Source organism: Camelus bactrianus, chromosome 8 (assembly GCF_048773025.1).
Source record: "Camelus bactrianus isolate YW-2024 breed Bactrian camel chromosome 8, ASM4877302v1, whole genome shotgun sequence".
NCBI classification, from domain to species: domain Eukaryota; kingdom Metazoa; phylum Chordata; class Mammalia; order Artiodactyla; family Camelidae; genus Camelus; species Camelus bactrianus.
The window spans coordinates 75,113,308-75,123,825 of NC_133546.1; the positions used below are offsets into that span (position 1 = coordinate 75,113,308).

At 40.0% G+C, this 10,518-nt stretch overlaps 2 long non-coding RNA genes across 2 annotated transcripts; one reads left to right on the forward strand and one right to left on the reverse strand.

Annotated features, from left to right (window-relative positions):
* Nucleotides 1-4,396: 4,396 nt before the first annotated feature.
* Nucleotides 4,397-8,296, reverse strand: LOC141578393 (uncharacterized). Its single transcript, XR_012508770.1, has 2 exons — nucleotides 8,161-8,296; nucleotides 4,397-6,233 (listed from the first exon to the last, which is right to left on the reverse strand). It is a non-coding gene; the product is annotated as an uncharacterized LOC141578393 (long non-coding RNA).
* LOC123612016 (uncharacterized) lies at nucleotides 6,091-9,108 on the forward strand. Its single transcript, XR_006719175.2, has 3 exons — nucleotides 6,091-6,226; nucleotides 7,845-7,950; nucleotides 8,037-9,108. It is a non-coding gene; the product is annotated as an uncharacterized LOC123612016 (long non-coding RNA).
* The last annotated feature ends 1,410 nt before the right edge of the window (nucleotides 9,109-10,518 follow it).

A 10,518-nucleotide genomic window follows, 5' to 3' on the forward strand; every position in this document is an offset into this window, starting at 1 on the left:
CTAGAGTTTTAAATGGAAGATGCTTAAAATGTGAATGTTTTTCCTACTAATCAGAAGCTGGAGGCTTCAAAGAAGACCAGACTTGTTATAGACGGAAATAAAGAAATCACATATGTTCAGCATAACCATGCTGGGGTGTGACACTGCCTGGCTTTAAAATTCCTGCTTCTTTTTTCTGGCTGAGGCAGTGCTGACATAGCCTCCTCTCAGCCCCTTCTGGCTGCAGGCCCCCAGCCTCTGCATGGTCCCCTCTCTGCCTCTGCTTAGGCGTCACGGAACCTTACCATCACGATGCCACGTGGAGTCGGCATCCTTGCCCCTGGGAGTGAAAAGAAGACCGGGCATGAGGGATGCTGCCCAGGCCCGGCCAGTGTCCCCCACGCTCACCCCTTCCACGAACCCCGGCCTGACTCCATCTGCCAACTTTAGTTTTTGGCTGAAGACTGACCCTGGGAACCAGTGGTTACGTGTGGACACACAATAGGCTGGAAACACCAAGGAATTAAGGTCCTTTTTGAGCAGCCCGCAACCAATGACTGGGAGACAGTGGATAGACTCCAGGTCCTTCGTCTGTGGTGTGGGACAACCTGAGATGTGTGTTCTAATGTGTTCCCGAGTCCCCCAGCCAGCAGGGTTAGACTCCAGTTGGCCACATGGTCACTTGTCTGACAGCACCCCTGCGAGATAATAGAAAATCTGTCCATTGGTCTCTGCCCCTGGCTCCTGGCACAGAGCTCCTGAAACTCTAATTTCCCAAGTGATAAGAGCACTACAGGCATCTTTTGTTCTAATATTTGGTCTTTGACCCCAGTTCCTGATGTGGGACTCCCGACACCCTTATAATTTCCTGGGTGACAGGAAAGTCTTTTGTTCTAATGCAGCAACTCTTGAGTGGGTTCCCAGATGGCTCCTGGATGAGGGGCTGGTCACAGGAAAGAATAAGCCATGATTAGAAGTTTGGAATTTTCAGCCCCACCCCTCATCGTCTTGAGAAGGGAGAAGGGCTGAAAATGAAGTTAATGACTGATCATGCATATGTGATGAAGTTGCCATAGAAACCTCAATAGTAGGGAGTTTGGGGGGCCTTCCAAGTTGGATGAGTGCAGTCACACCAGGAGGGGGAGGCACCCCCATCCCCACAGGGATAGAATCTGAAGAGGGGTCCGGGCAGTCTTGTGGGACTGAGCCCTTAACCTGGGGGATTTGACACTATCTCCAGGAGACAGTGTCAGAATTGAGTTAAATGGAAGGACACTCGGCTGGTGTCATGGAGAATTGCTCCGTGCATGGGAAAAACCCCACACATTTGGTGACTGGAAGTGTCCAAGTGAAGTGTTCTGGGTAACTAGGGAAGGAGACACCCAAGAGAAGGGGGCTGGGTTTTCCCACACAGGAGAGACTACAGGGTTATTTCAAACCCTATGGGCTTTCTTCCCTTATGTTTAACTTCTCCATTCATCCATTGGTGTTTCCTGGGCACACACCCCAAATCAATCCTTCTGTAGCCAGATCCTTTCCTTGGGTCTGCCTCTGAAGGGGCACAAATTAAGACACCAGAGACATGAAACTTAAAAAGCATCTAAAAATGTGATCATGCTGTACATAATTTGCTGTGGCCATGCCCCAGATTTCTGCAGGAGAGTCTAAGAGGCAAAGTCCTCTTGTAACTGAGCAGCACCCTATAAGGCCTTCCTGGAACAGAACCCCCACCCCTATCTCCTCTGCCTGCCTCCTGTCTGTAGAAAAACTTTAGTCTCTTAGGCTTCCCCAAGTTCTAAAGAGTACATTTAATCAGAGAAGTGAGAAAATGCAGAAAAAAAGGAAAACAGTCAAGCAAGACAAAATAATAATAGTATAGCCATTAAACAAAGCCCAGGACCTTTATGTCCTCCTCAAGGACTGTAGATCATATTTTGAAGCATATCCTTTGAGCTGTTTTGCAGATACTGAAGCTCCCACCAGCTGGAAGAAGTTAACTGTGTGTTGCCCCCAAGCACATAGACCCCAGACTGGATGGAACCAGAAGATGATGAATGTTGACTCCCAATTGCCTCACCACCAGCCAGTCAGGAGAATGTCCATGAGCTGATCACACACCCCCCCACAACCCCTCTTTCTCTCCCTGTCTTTAAAAACCTTTCCTTTATAGACCTCAGGGAGTTCAGGCCTTTTGAGCACTAGCTACCTGGACTCCTTGCTTGGTGCCTGCAATTAATGCTATACTTTCTCCTTCATCACAACCCAGTGTCAGTAGATTGGCAGGTGGACCCCAGTTTGGTTCAGTAACACTCTTAGAATTCTAAGCAGGAAACAAAGGCAGGAGCTCTCTACCCTTGACCCTCCTTGTTACCATCATGTAATCAATACATGCAAAATTAGGATACACGTTTCCTGAATCTCTTCCCTCCCTCTCTCTTCTCTCCTCCTTTCCCTGCTGGAAAACAAGCAATCTTTCCTTGGACTTTTCTTATATCATATCTTCCTTCTAGTGTCAGAAAGCAGGCCTCCTGCTTATAGATTATAAAAGTTTTCACTACCATTGGCTGAAGGGCTATCCTTTCTATGCTCCATGGGAAATCAATGTGCTGGGTCATCCAGGTTCAGCCTCTGATGTGTTGAAGGGGAAAGATTAAGCAATTTATATGATTCTCTCAAAGTCTGTTGTATACACTTTTTTTTTCATTTCAGAGGCTGTCACCTGTTTTTATCCTTCATTCTTTCTGAAACATCCATTTCTCTGATGGAAACATAGATACTGAAGAAAAATAGAGGGGAAAGAAACAAACAGAAATAAAGAATACAGAATTTCAGGACCTTTCCTAGCAAAACAGGTCAATTTCAAACAAACAGTTCTCCTGATATTCGAAGAAACTGAAAGCAAGTTGCCCTTCTTAAAAAAAAAAGAACCTGAAAGACAAACAGGTGATCAAAAAAGAGATGAAGAGAGAACGGGGGATGAAAAGTGAGTTTATGGAGCTCAGGAACAAGTAGAAGAATAAAATGAAACTATTATAGAGGTGACCTTCTCATTAGATGCAACAAAAAGTAAAATAGATGTGGATAAAAGTGGAGTTGAATACCAAGAGAACAGGCCTGAGGAAACAACAAAATGAAATGAAAAAGGACAAAGGAATAAAAAGAAAGAAGATGGAAAATATAGACAACAAAGAAATAATCACCATTCTGGAAGAAAAGAGCATACAAAACGGGGGGCGGGTTAGAAATCAAATGCATAATTGAATAAATGTTCCTAAAACAAAGACTTATGTCTATAGATGACAAAGACATAGCTTAGCCAACACTCCAGAAAATCTGACTACTGATTAATTAGACAGATCCCGGAAAATGGATTTAGGAGGGACGTTGTAGTAAGTTACACAACCAAGAAATAAGGAAGAACATGAACCAGATCAGCTGAAATAAGAAAGAATAAGAGGAAATGAATTCAGAATATTTAGGTTCCTGCCATGTTGGAAGGCAGCATCGTGTGGTTGTTAAAGGGCCAGCTCTGTAGTAGATCCCAGCCCTGCTCTCATTAACCTGCGTCCTAGACAAGTTATTTTCCCTCTCTGTGCCTCAGCTTTCTTGTCTTTAAAATGGTGATAATCATAGCCACCCACATAATAGAGTGACGCTGAAGAGTGAATGAGATGATATGTTTAATCTTCTTAGAAAAAGGCTTAGTCTAAAGTAAGCATTAATTACTATTCAGCTGAACAGAGCTTGGTAATTTTCTGAAGGTGGAGGGTCAGAGAGAGGGGAGAGACAAAGATGAGTCCTAGGTATCACAACTGGGCAATCAGAGCGTCAGTCATTATCAAGGAGAATCTGGAGGGGGAGGTTATAAAAACATCCCCAGTTGTGCAGAATTCATTTTGAACATTTCACGGTGGAGGCATCTTTCGGCAGACAGGTAGAGCTGCCCTGTGGGCACCTAGGGGATCAGTGGAAACAAAGACGAGGCAGAGAAGTGATGGAGTAAAGGTAGCAGGGCTTTGGAGAGCCCATGGTCAGGAGCACAGATAAATGCTTATCCTCCTTCAAAAGGACGACACTTCTCCCATGAAAGAGCAAGAAAACCATAAGGATGTACGTGGAAGCAGATACGTTTGTAGACTGTAGTTGGTAACGCTGAAAAGAGTTCCCACCTGGGGCTTCAGTTTTGTCTATAAAGTGACAGGGAGGTCACCTGTGGCCGAAGATGGGAAGTCTGTGCAGGACTAAAGGTTAGGAATAATAGTTCATGATAAGAGGGCAGCCAGAGGTGGCCCTTCTCAAAAAAAAAAAAAAAAAAAAAAAGGTTCATTGGGGACCCAGCAGACATTAAATGAAAAGTATGAACTATAGTATTGCAAGCCAAAAAAAAAAAAAAAAGCCAAGGTTTTTTTTTTTCCCCTCCAGCAATTTTTCCAGTGTTCTGAATGTAGGAACAAGATCTAGGATGCAAAATTTATTACATGGCTACTTTTACCATAAAACAAAGTAGAAAAAAATGCAGTTTAGTCCATTTTCAAGATTTACCTGGCAGTGTGGTGTTGGCTTCTGCTACAAAATACCTGCCTCACATCCCTATTGTCTTCCAAAAAGACTTTAATCAGAAAATAAAATCTCTCAGAGCATACAATCGAAAGTATTTCCTAGAATTTTCTAAAAGTAATGAGAAGGAAGCTTGAATATGCTGATTAACATGCAAGCTAGTTATTGGACAAGGCAAGATTATTGTTTTAATATCCTCTCTTTCAGTGACTCTAGAAGATTACATAACTGATTGTATAACACACTATATAAAGTACAAGGCTTAATCTTAGAAACATCAATCTCATATCTGAGTTTTCATATTTGGTATAAACATCTGGAGGATTTCTTTCTCCTCCATCCAAATAGTTTAGAGCTCTCATAAAGGACAAAACAACCTTAGGGCATAAGATTGACAGTAAACTCCCTAATCAATGGAGTCATTACTTTCCCTCTTTCCGAGGAGTCGGTTAGCAATATAAAAAATATCTTGAAGAAATGAGTCAGCAAATGCGGGGCAAGACAATGTATTGAAGGATAATGAATCACACTGAGGTAAACAAAAAAAAATGAGAATGAAGATAGACTGTGATGATAATAAGTTAGTTTGAAATGATGGGGAAAGACAATTGTCAACATCATGCTATGATCTGTGTGGCATATTATGACTTCCAGGTGCCTCTGGCTGTAATCTCTGGGTTAGAAGTGGGCATAAACACTTTTCAGAGTCATGTTGTAAGTGGGTATCATATCACAAAAAACCAACGCCTCTCTAATAACTCATCACACGTGGCATCTCTACACAGTATCATAGCAGAAACTTGCTCTGATTTGACTAGTAAAATATGAAATATGCCTCTTCCATTCTACAATAACCCATTCGTCTTTACTGGTTAGATTTTCCAGATTACCAACACTTGTTTTTCTGAAGTCTGTGCCATCAATCCTTTGTCAGTTCTTTACTACTATTACTTGAATTTAAGAAAGTTGCAATGCAAAAACCATTTAGGTTACAGTTATATTCGGAGATGAGAGTACTAAAAATCCAGCAACACATTTGAAAGCCCAGCAAAGGGTCGGCTCTTAGTTGCTTTGATGACCTTATTTGATGCCTAGTAAACAAAACAGGGTGCCCAACACTCCTTTTCTCCTTATTGTCAACTTCTGTTATATACGCTATTTTAATAAATTATTTAGCCTCTGTTGTTCCAAGTTCTCAGATTTTTTTCACATCCCAATTCTCCAGCTTCCGGTGTGTTATTTCCTGTTATGAGATGAGTCAACGTAGTTTGTTTTTTATTGTTGGTTTGCAAAGAGAGGCAGGCTGGCCGGGGTACGTGGGGATGTTTCACAATGCGAGTTCCTTCCTGTATGTGTACACGCACGCGCACGCACACTGGCCCTAGGTAAGAAGTTGCCAGATCTTTAACGTCTTCAAACCACCCTTTCTGGATCTTTTCCCCCTCCTTTTGGAAGCAGGTCCTGCAGCCTGGATTCTCCTTTCTTCTTTACAAAAAGCCTGGTGTGGGTCACAGCTCCCGGGGCTCCTGGGTTGCAGTGGCCTCTTTTCTTCAAGAATGAACGTACTGGGTAGCAAAGCAGAGAGAAGAAGGCTTGCCCCAAGCTGGCAGCCTCAGTATTTCTGGGACATCAGTGCTGCTCCTTCTCACAAGTTACATCCTGTCCGTGGACAGACTGGCCCAACAACAAGGTTGTATCTGTTAAAGTGAAACGTGCTCCGAAGGGTGTGGGTTGGAGCAGAGGGATGTGGGGGATGGGAGAGTTAAAATAGGAAAGTGGTTTCGCAGCCTTTCAAAATCCTATATATATATACTTAGCCTATCAAAATCCTACATATCAAAATATACTCAGTCAAGGCAATCCTCATGACTTTTACTGATATTTTGTTCTAGAGGACAGCAATATTAATATATTTCTAGAAAAGAAAAGCTTGACTTTAGTAAAATATCATTGAGAGATATTTTATATGATATCTAAGATCTTTTATATCTAGAGACGTATATAATTAAATGTTACTGACAAAAATTATTTTGAACTTATTTCAGACACTGAAGTTTAATGAAGTCTTAAACATATAGAATTACTACATGCACATACTAAGTAAACATAAAGTAGGTGAGTGGAGTAAAAAGAGAGGCACTCAAATATTTTAGATTGTCCATTCCTTAGATATGTTTGGTTTTCTGCGTGAGAGTGTTTGTCACCCTAATTCAGTGACTTTTAACAGTACTTATGTTATGATTTTTTTTCATAGCCCATGGAATAATTTATTGTGGGAGAGCTGAAAAGTTGCTCTCATTTGCTAATACTTCAAAGCATCATTTATTTGCTCATGGAAAGAACTAGAAAGATTGGTTCCAAATTTAAAATGTCACCCTAGTAATGTAGTATTTAAAAATGAGTAACCACGTGGAGTTACCAGTCATATTTTAAAATTCATATTCTGGCTAAATCTGTAGTGTTTTTTGTTTTTTGTTTTAGCAAAACTATAGTAAGTATACCGAAGTGATCTTACAGTCTTCATTTCAAAATGTTTCCCCAATAATTTCTGAACCACGTGGCAGAAATTTGATACTGATGACTAAATTTGCTGTCATGCTTCATTATTTTTAATAGTGAAACCAATGAGAGAGCTAGGCTTTAGACACTAATTACTACCTTAGAAATATGAACCTCCATGAGACTATATGGGGATATCATGTTAAAGTACTCCCAATAAAATAAAAAGCAAAGCTCAGAGATGCAGGGAAGAGACAGACTGAGTGAAACAAGGTGCCAGCCAGACACTGGGCTAGATGCTTCCCAGACCTTATGTCATTGAATATTATGGTTAGATAGGAAATTTTTTAAGTTGTGGAGGTTATCTTTTACTAAGTCAGACTAACTCTTGATTCTAATGTTCATAATGCAAAGATCATTTGCTCTGCCCTATGCTTCTCTTGCACATGGTTTTCCTTTTTTTTTAAAGTCCTGTTTCTTGAATCATCACCTGCCTTGGGCTTGGTGTGGTAGTTTCTGAATGACTGGGTTAGCACATCAGTTCACCTTTCAAAATATTTCCAGGGCAGTCCACTCATTCAGTATCCCAGGTGCCTAATGAATCGTGTTCCTCTCCCCAGCCCACTGAGCAGGATTTCAAAGCCTCCTTTATCTCTCTGGGTGGATACAGAGTCATTAAGCTTAAATATGCCCTGTGCCAATAGACTTGAGGGTTGGGTTTAGTTATTATTAACTTGGGGAGCCTCCACCCAGCTAACTATTCTAGGAAATAACTGGATGACTCAGGTGCTTTTATATTCATCTTTCAGCAAACCAGTCATCTTCCCTGAGCACTGTGGCTGGAGGTGAATGTCCCAGCAAGTTTGCCATCATGTCTCCATCACTACACAAACTCCGTGGCTAACACACGAGAAGGTGCGTGGCTAACAGAATCCTTTTTGTTTTCTTGTAAATATCGACTTGTTTGTTATAAAAGGTCCATAACTATTTGTTCCTTGCAGCTTTGCTGAGGCTGTGAGCTGTTATCATAAAGCACAGAGTGGCACCTTCATTTAGGGAGTGTGGACGTGGGATTTAGAAGTGAGAGGATGATGAAGTGGGACTGAAACCTGAGTTCGATCTCACCTGGAAGAAAAACAGCACTGAGAGTATCTGCCCGTCTTTCCACTCAAAGACTAGCCTCCCTGGTGTGATTTCCTTAAAGCAGCCTGTGGTGTGACAGAGCCAAGTGAGACAACTCCGGTGACGCCCTCCCCTCCGGCCAGGCGCACACCTGATTCACAGACGCTGGAGGGAGGAAGGGGGAAGAGGATTTCAGAAGCACAGCCAGCTGGGCCCCTCCCCTACCTCCTAAAAGCAAATATAGTTAGTCCTCATCTACTTGGGAGCTGAGCAGGCTCTTAATTCAGAAAACACCATGACCAGCACTTAATTTCCTAAGTGTAAGGACATAAGGGATATATCATCTTCTGGATGAAAAAATTCTCCTGAAATAAAATAAGAGTTAATATTTTTTAGGGGGAGGGTATAGCTCAGTGGTAGAGCACGTGCTTAGCATACATGAGGTCCTGGGTTCAATCCCCAGTACCTCCATTAAAATAAACAAATAAACAAACCTAATTATCCGCCCCCATAAAAACAAAACAAAAACGAAAGAGCTAATTTTGTATTAAATACTTATTATTTGTATTAAATACTTATTTTTTTTTATTAAACACAGTGCAGTAGGTGCTAAGGCCAGCATCTTACCTGCTTTTGCTTATGACAAAGTTCACAACATCTGCAAAAAATTTCATTATTTCACTATTTTATAGATGAAGAAACTTAGGACAGCAGCTTGCCCAGAGTTTCACAGCTGAGCCAAAATTTAAAGCAAAATTTTGTGTGTTTGTTTTTAAGAGCCAGAACTATTGACAAGTATATCACATTACCTATGGAGTAACCAATTCAGTAAAATGAATATGACTAGCATGGAGCCTGCCTGCCTAGCCTTACAATTAGTTTGTATTGTATACATAATAACTTATTTTGGCATAAAAATTTTTACCACATTTAAAAAAAAAATCACAAAACGTTGAAACTTTCAAAGTAAACATTTCACAACAATGAGAAATAACTCTATCAAAACCTGGGTAAAATTCATAACATAGACAGCATCAAGATTCACGTCAAAGGCAGTGATCCCACTGAAAGTCACAAAGGAAAAAAAACACAATTCAGTATTCACAGTAGCACTATTTACAACAGCCAAGACATAGAAGCAATCTAAGTGTACATCGATAGATCACTGAATAAAGAAATTGTGGTATATATATATATATATATACACACACATACACACAATGGAATACTACACAGCCATAGAAAAGAATGAAATAATGCCATTTGCAGAAACATGGATGGCGCTGGAGATCATTATTCTAAGTCAGATAAGCCAAAAAGAGAAAGAAAAATATCATATGATATCACTCATATGTGGAATCTAAAAAAAAAAAAGAAAAAGACACAAAGACAAAACAGAGACAGACTCACAGACATAGAACAAAGTTATGGTTACCAGGAGGGAAAAGGGGTGGGAGGGATAAATTGGGAGTTCGAGATTTGCAGATACTAACTACTATATATAACGTAGATAAACAACAAATTTCTTCTGTATAGTGCAGGGAACTATATTCAATATCTTGTAGTAACCTATAATGAAAAAGAATGTGAAAAGGAATATATGTATTATATGTATGACTGAATCATTATGTTGTGCATCAGAAACTGACACAACATTGTAAACTAGCTATACTTCAGTATTTTAAAAAAATTAAAAAAAAAAGGATACAGATTTGACAAATATGGGTTGGAGGGCTTAGGTGTTCTTTATAGTCCTCTCTATGTTACTATATGTTTGAAATATTTTGCATGGAAATATATTTATAAAAAGACAGGTCATTACTTATGCAGAACTTCTGGCCATTAACCTTACCTTAAGGCTGCCCTAGGTAACCATGTGCTCTGACTTCATGTCAGGCATAACCAAAAAAATAATAAAAAGAAAATCTGTGAGGCAAAAGCCTATCTTAAGTGACTTTTTTCTGGAAAAATATTTAAAAACTCCAGAGTCAGATTATTTTAACAATAAATTCTAAAATCCTGTGTGATATAATATATTCTTTTAAAAAAAGCTTCCAAATTTATTTTACAAATTTAGTTCAATCTTGATACCAAAAAATGACAAACTACAAAGGGAACGAGGGATGGGAGGGAGAGTAGGGAGGGAGACAGAGAAGAAAGGAGAGAAAATTAAACACAATATCATTTATGAATACAGGTGGAGAAAATGCTAAATAAAATTCTACCAAGTTAAAATCAAAAGTCTATTAAAAAGAAAAAATTAACCCCCACCATGGAAATTTTACCATGGAATGGAAGGGGAGTTTAATATAGGCACCTAGATATATAGCTTATAGCATATATAGTTCAAAGGAGAAAATT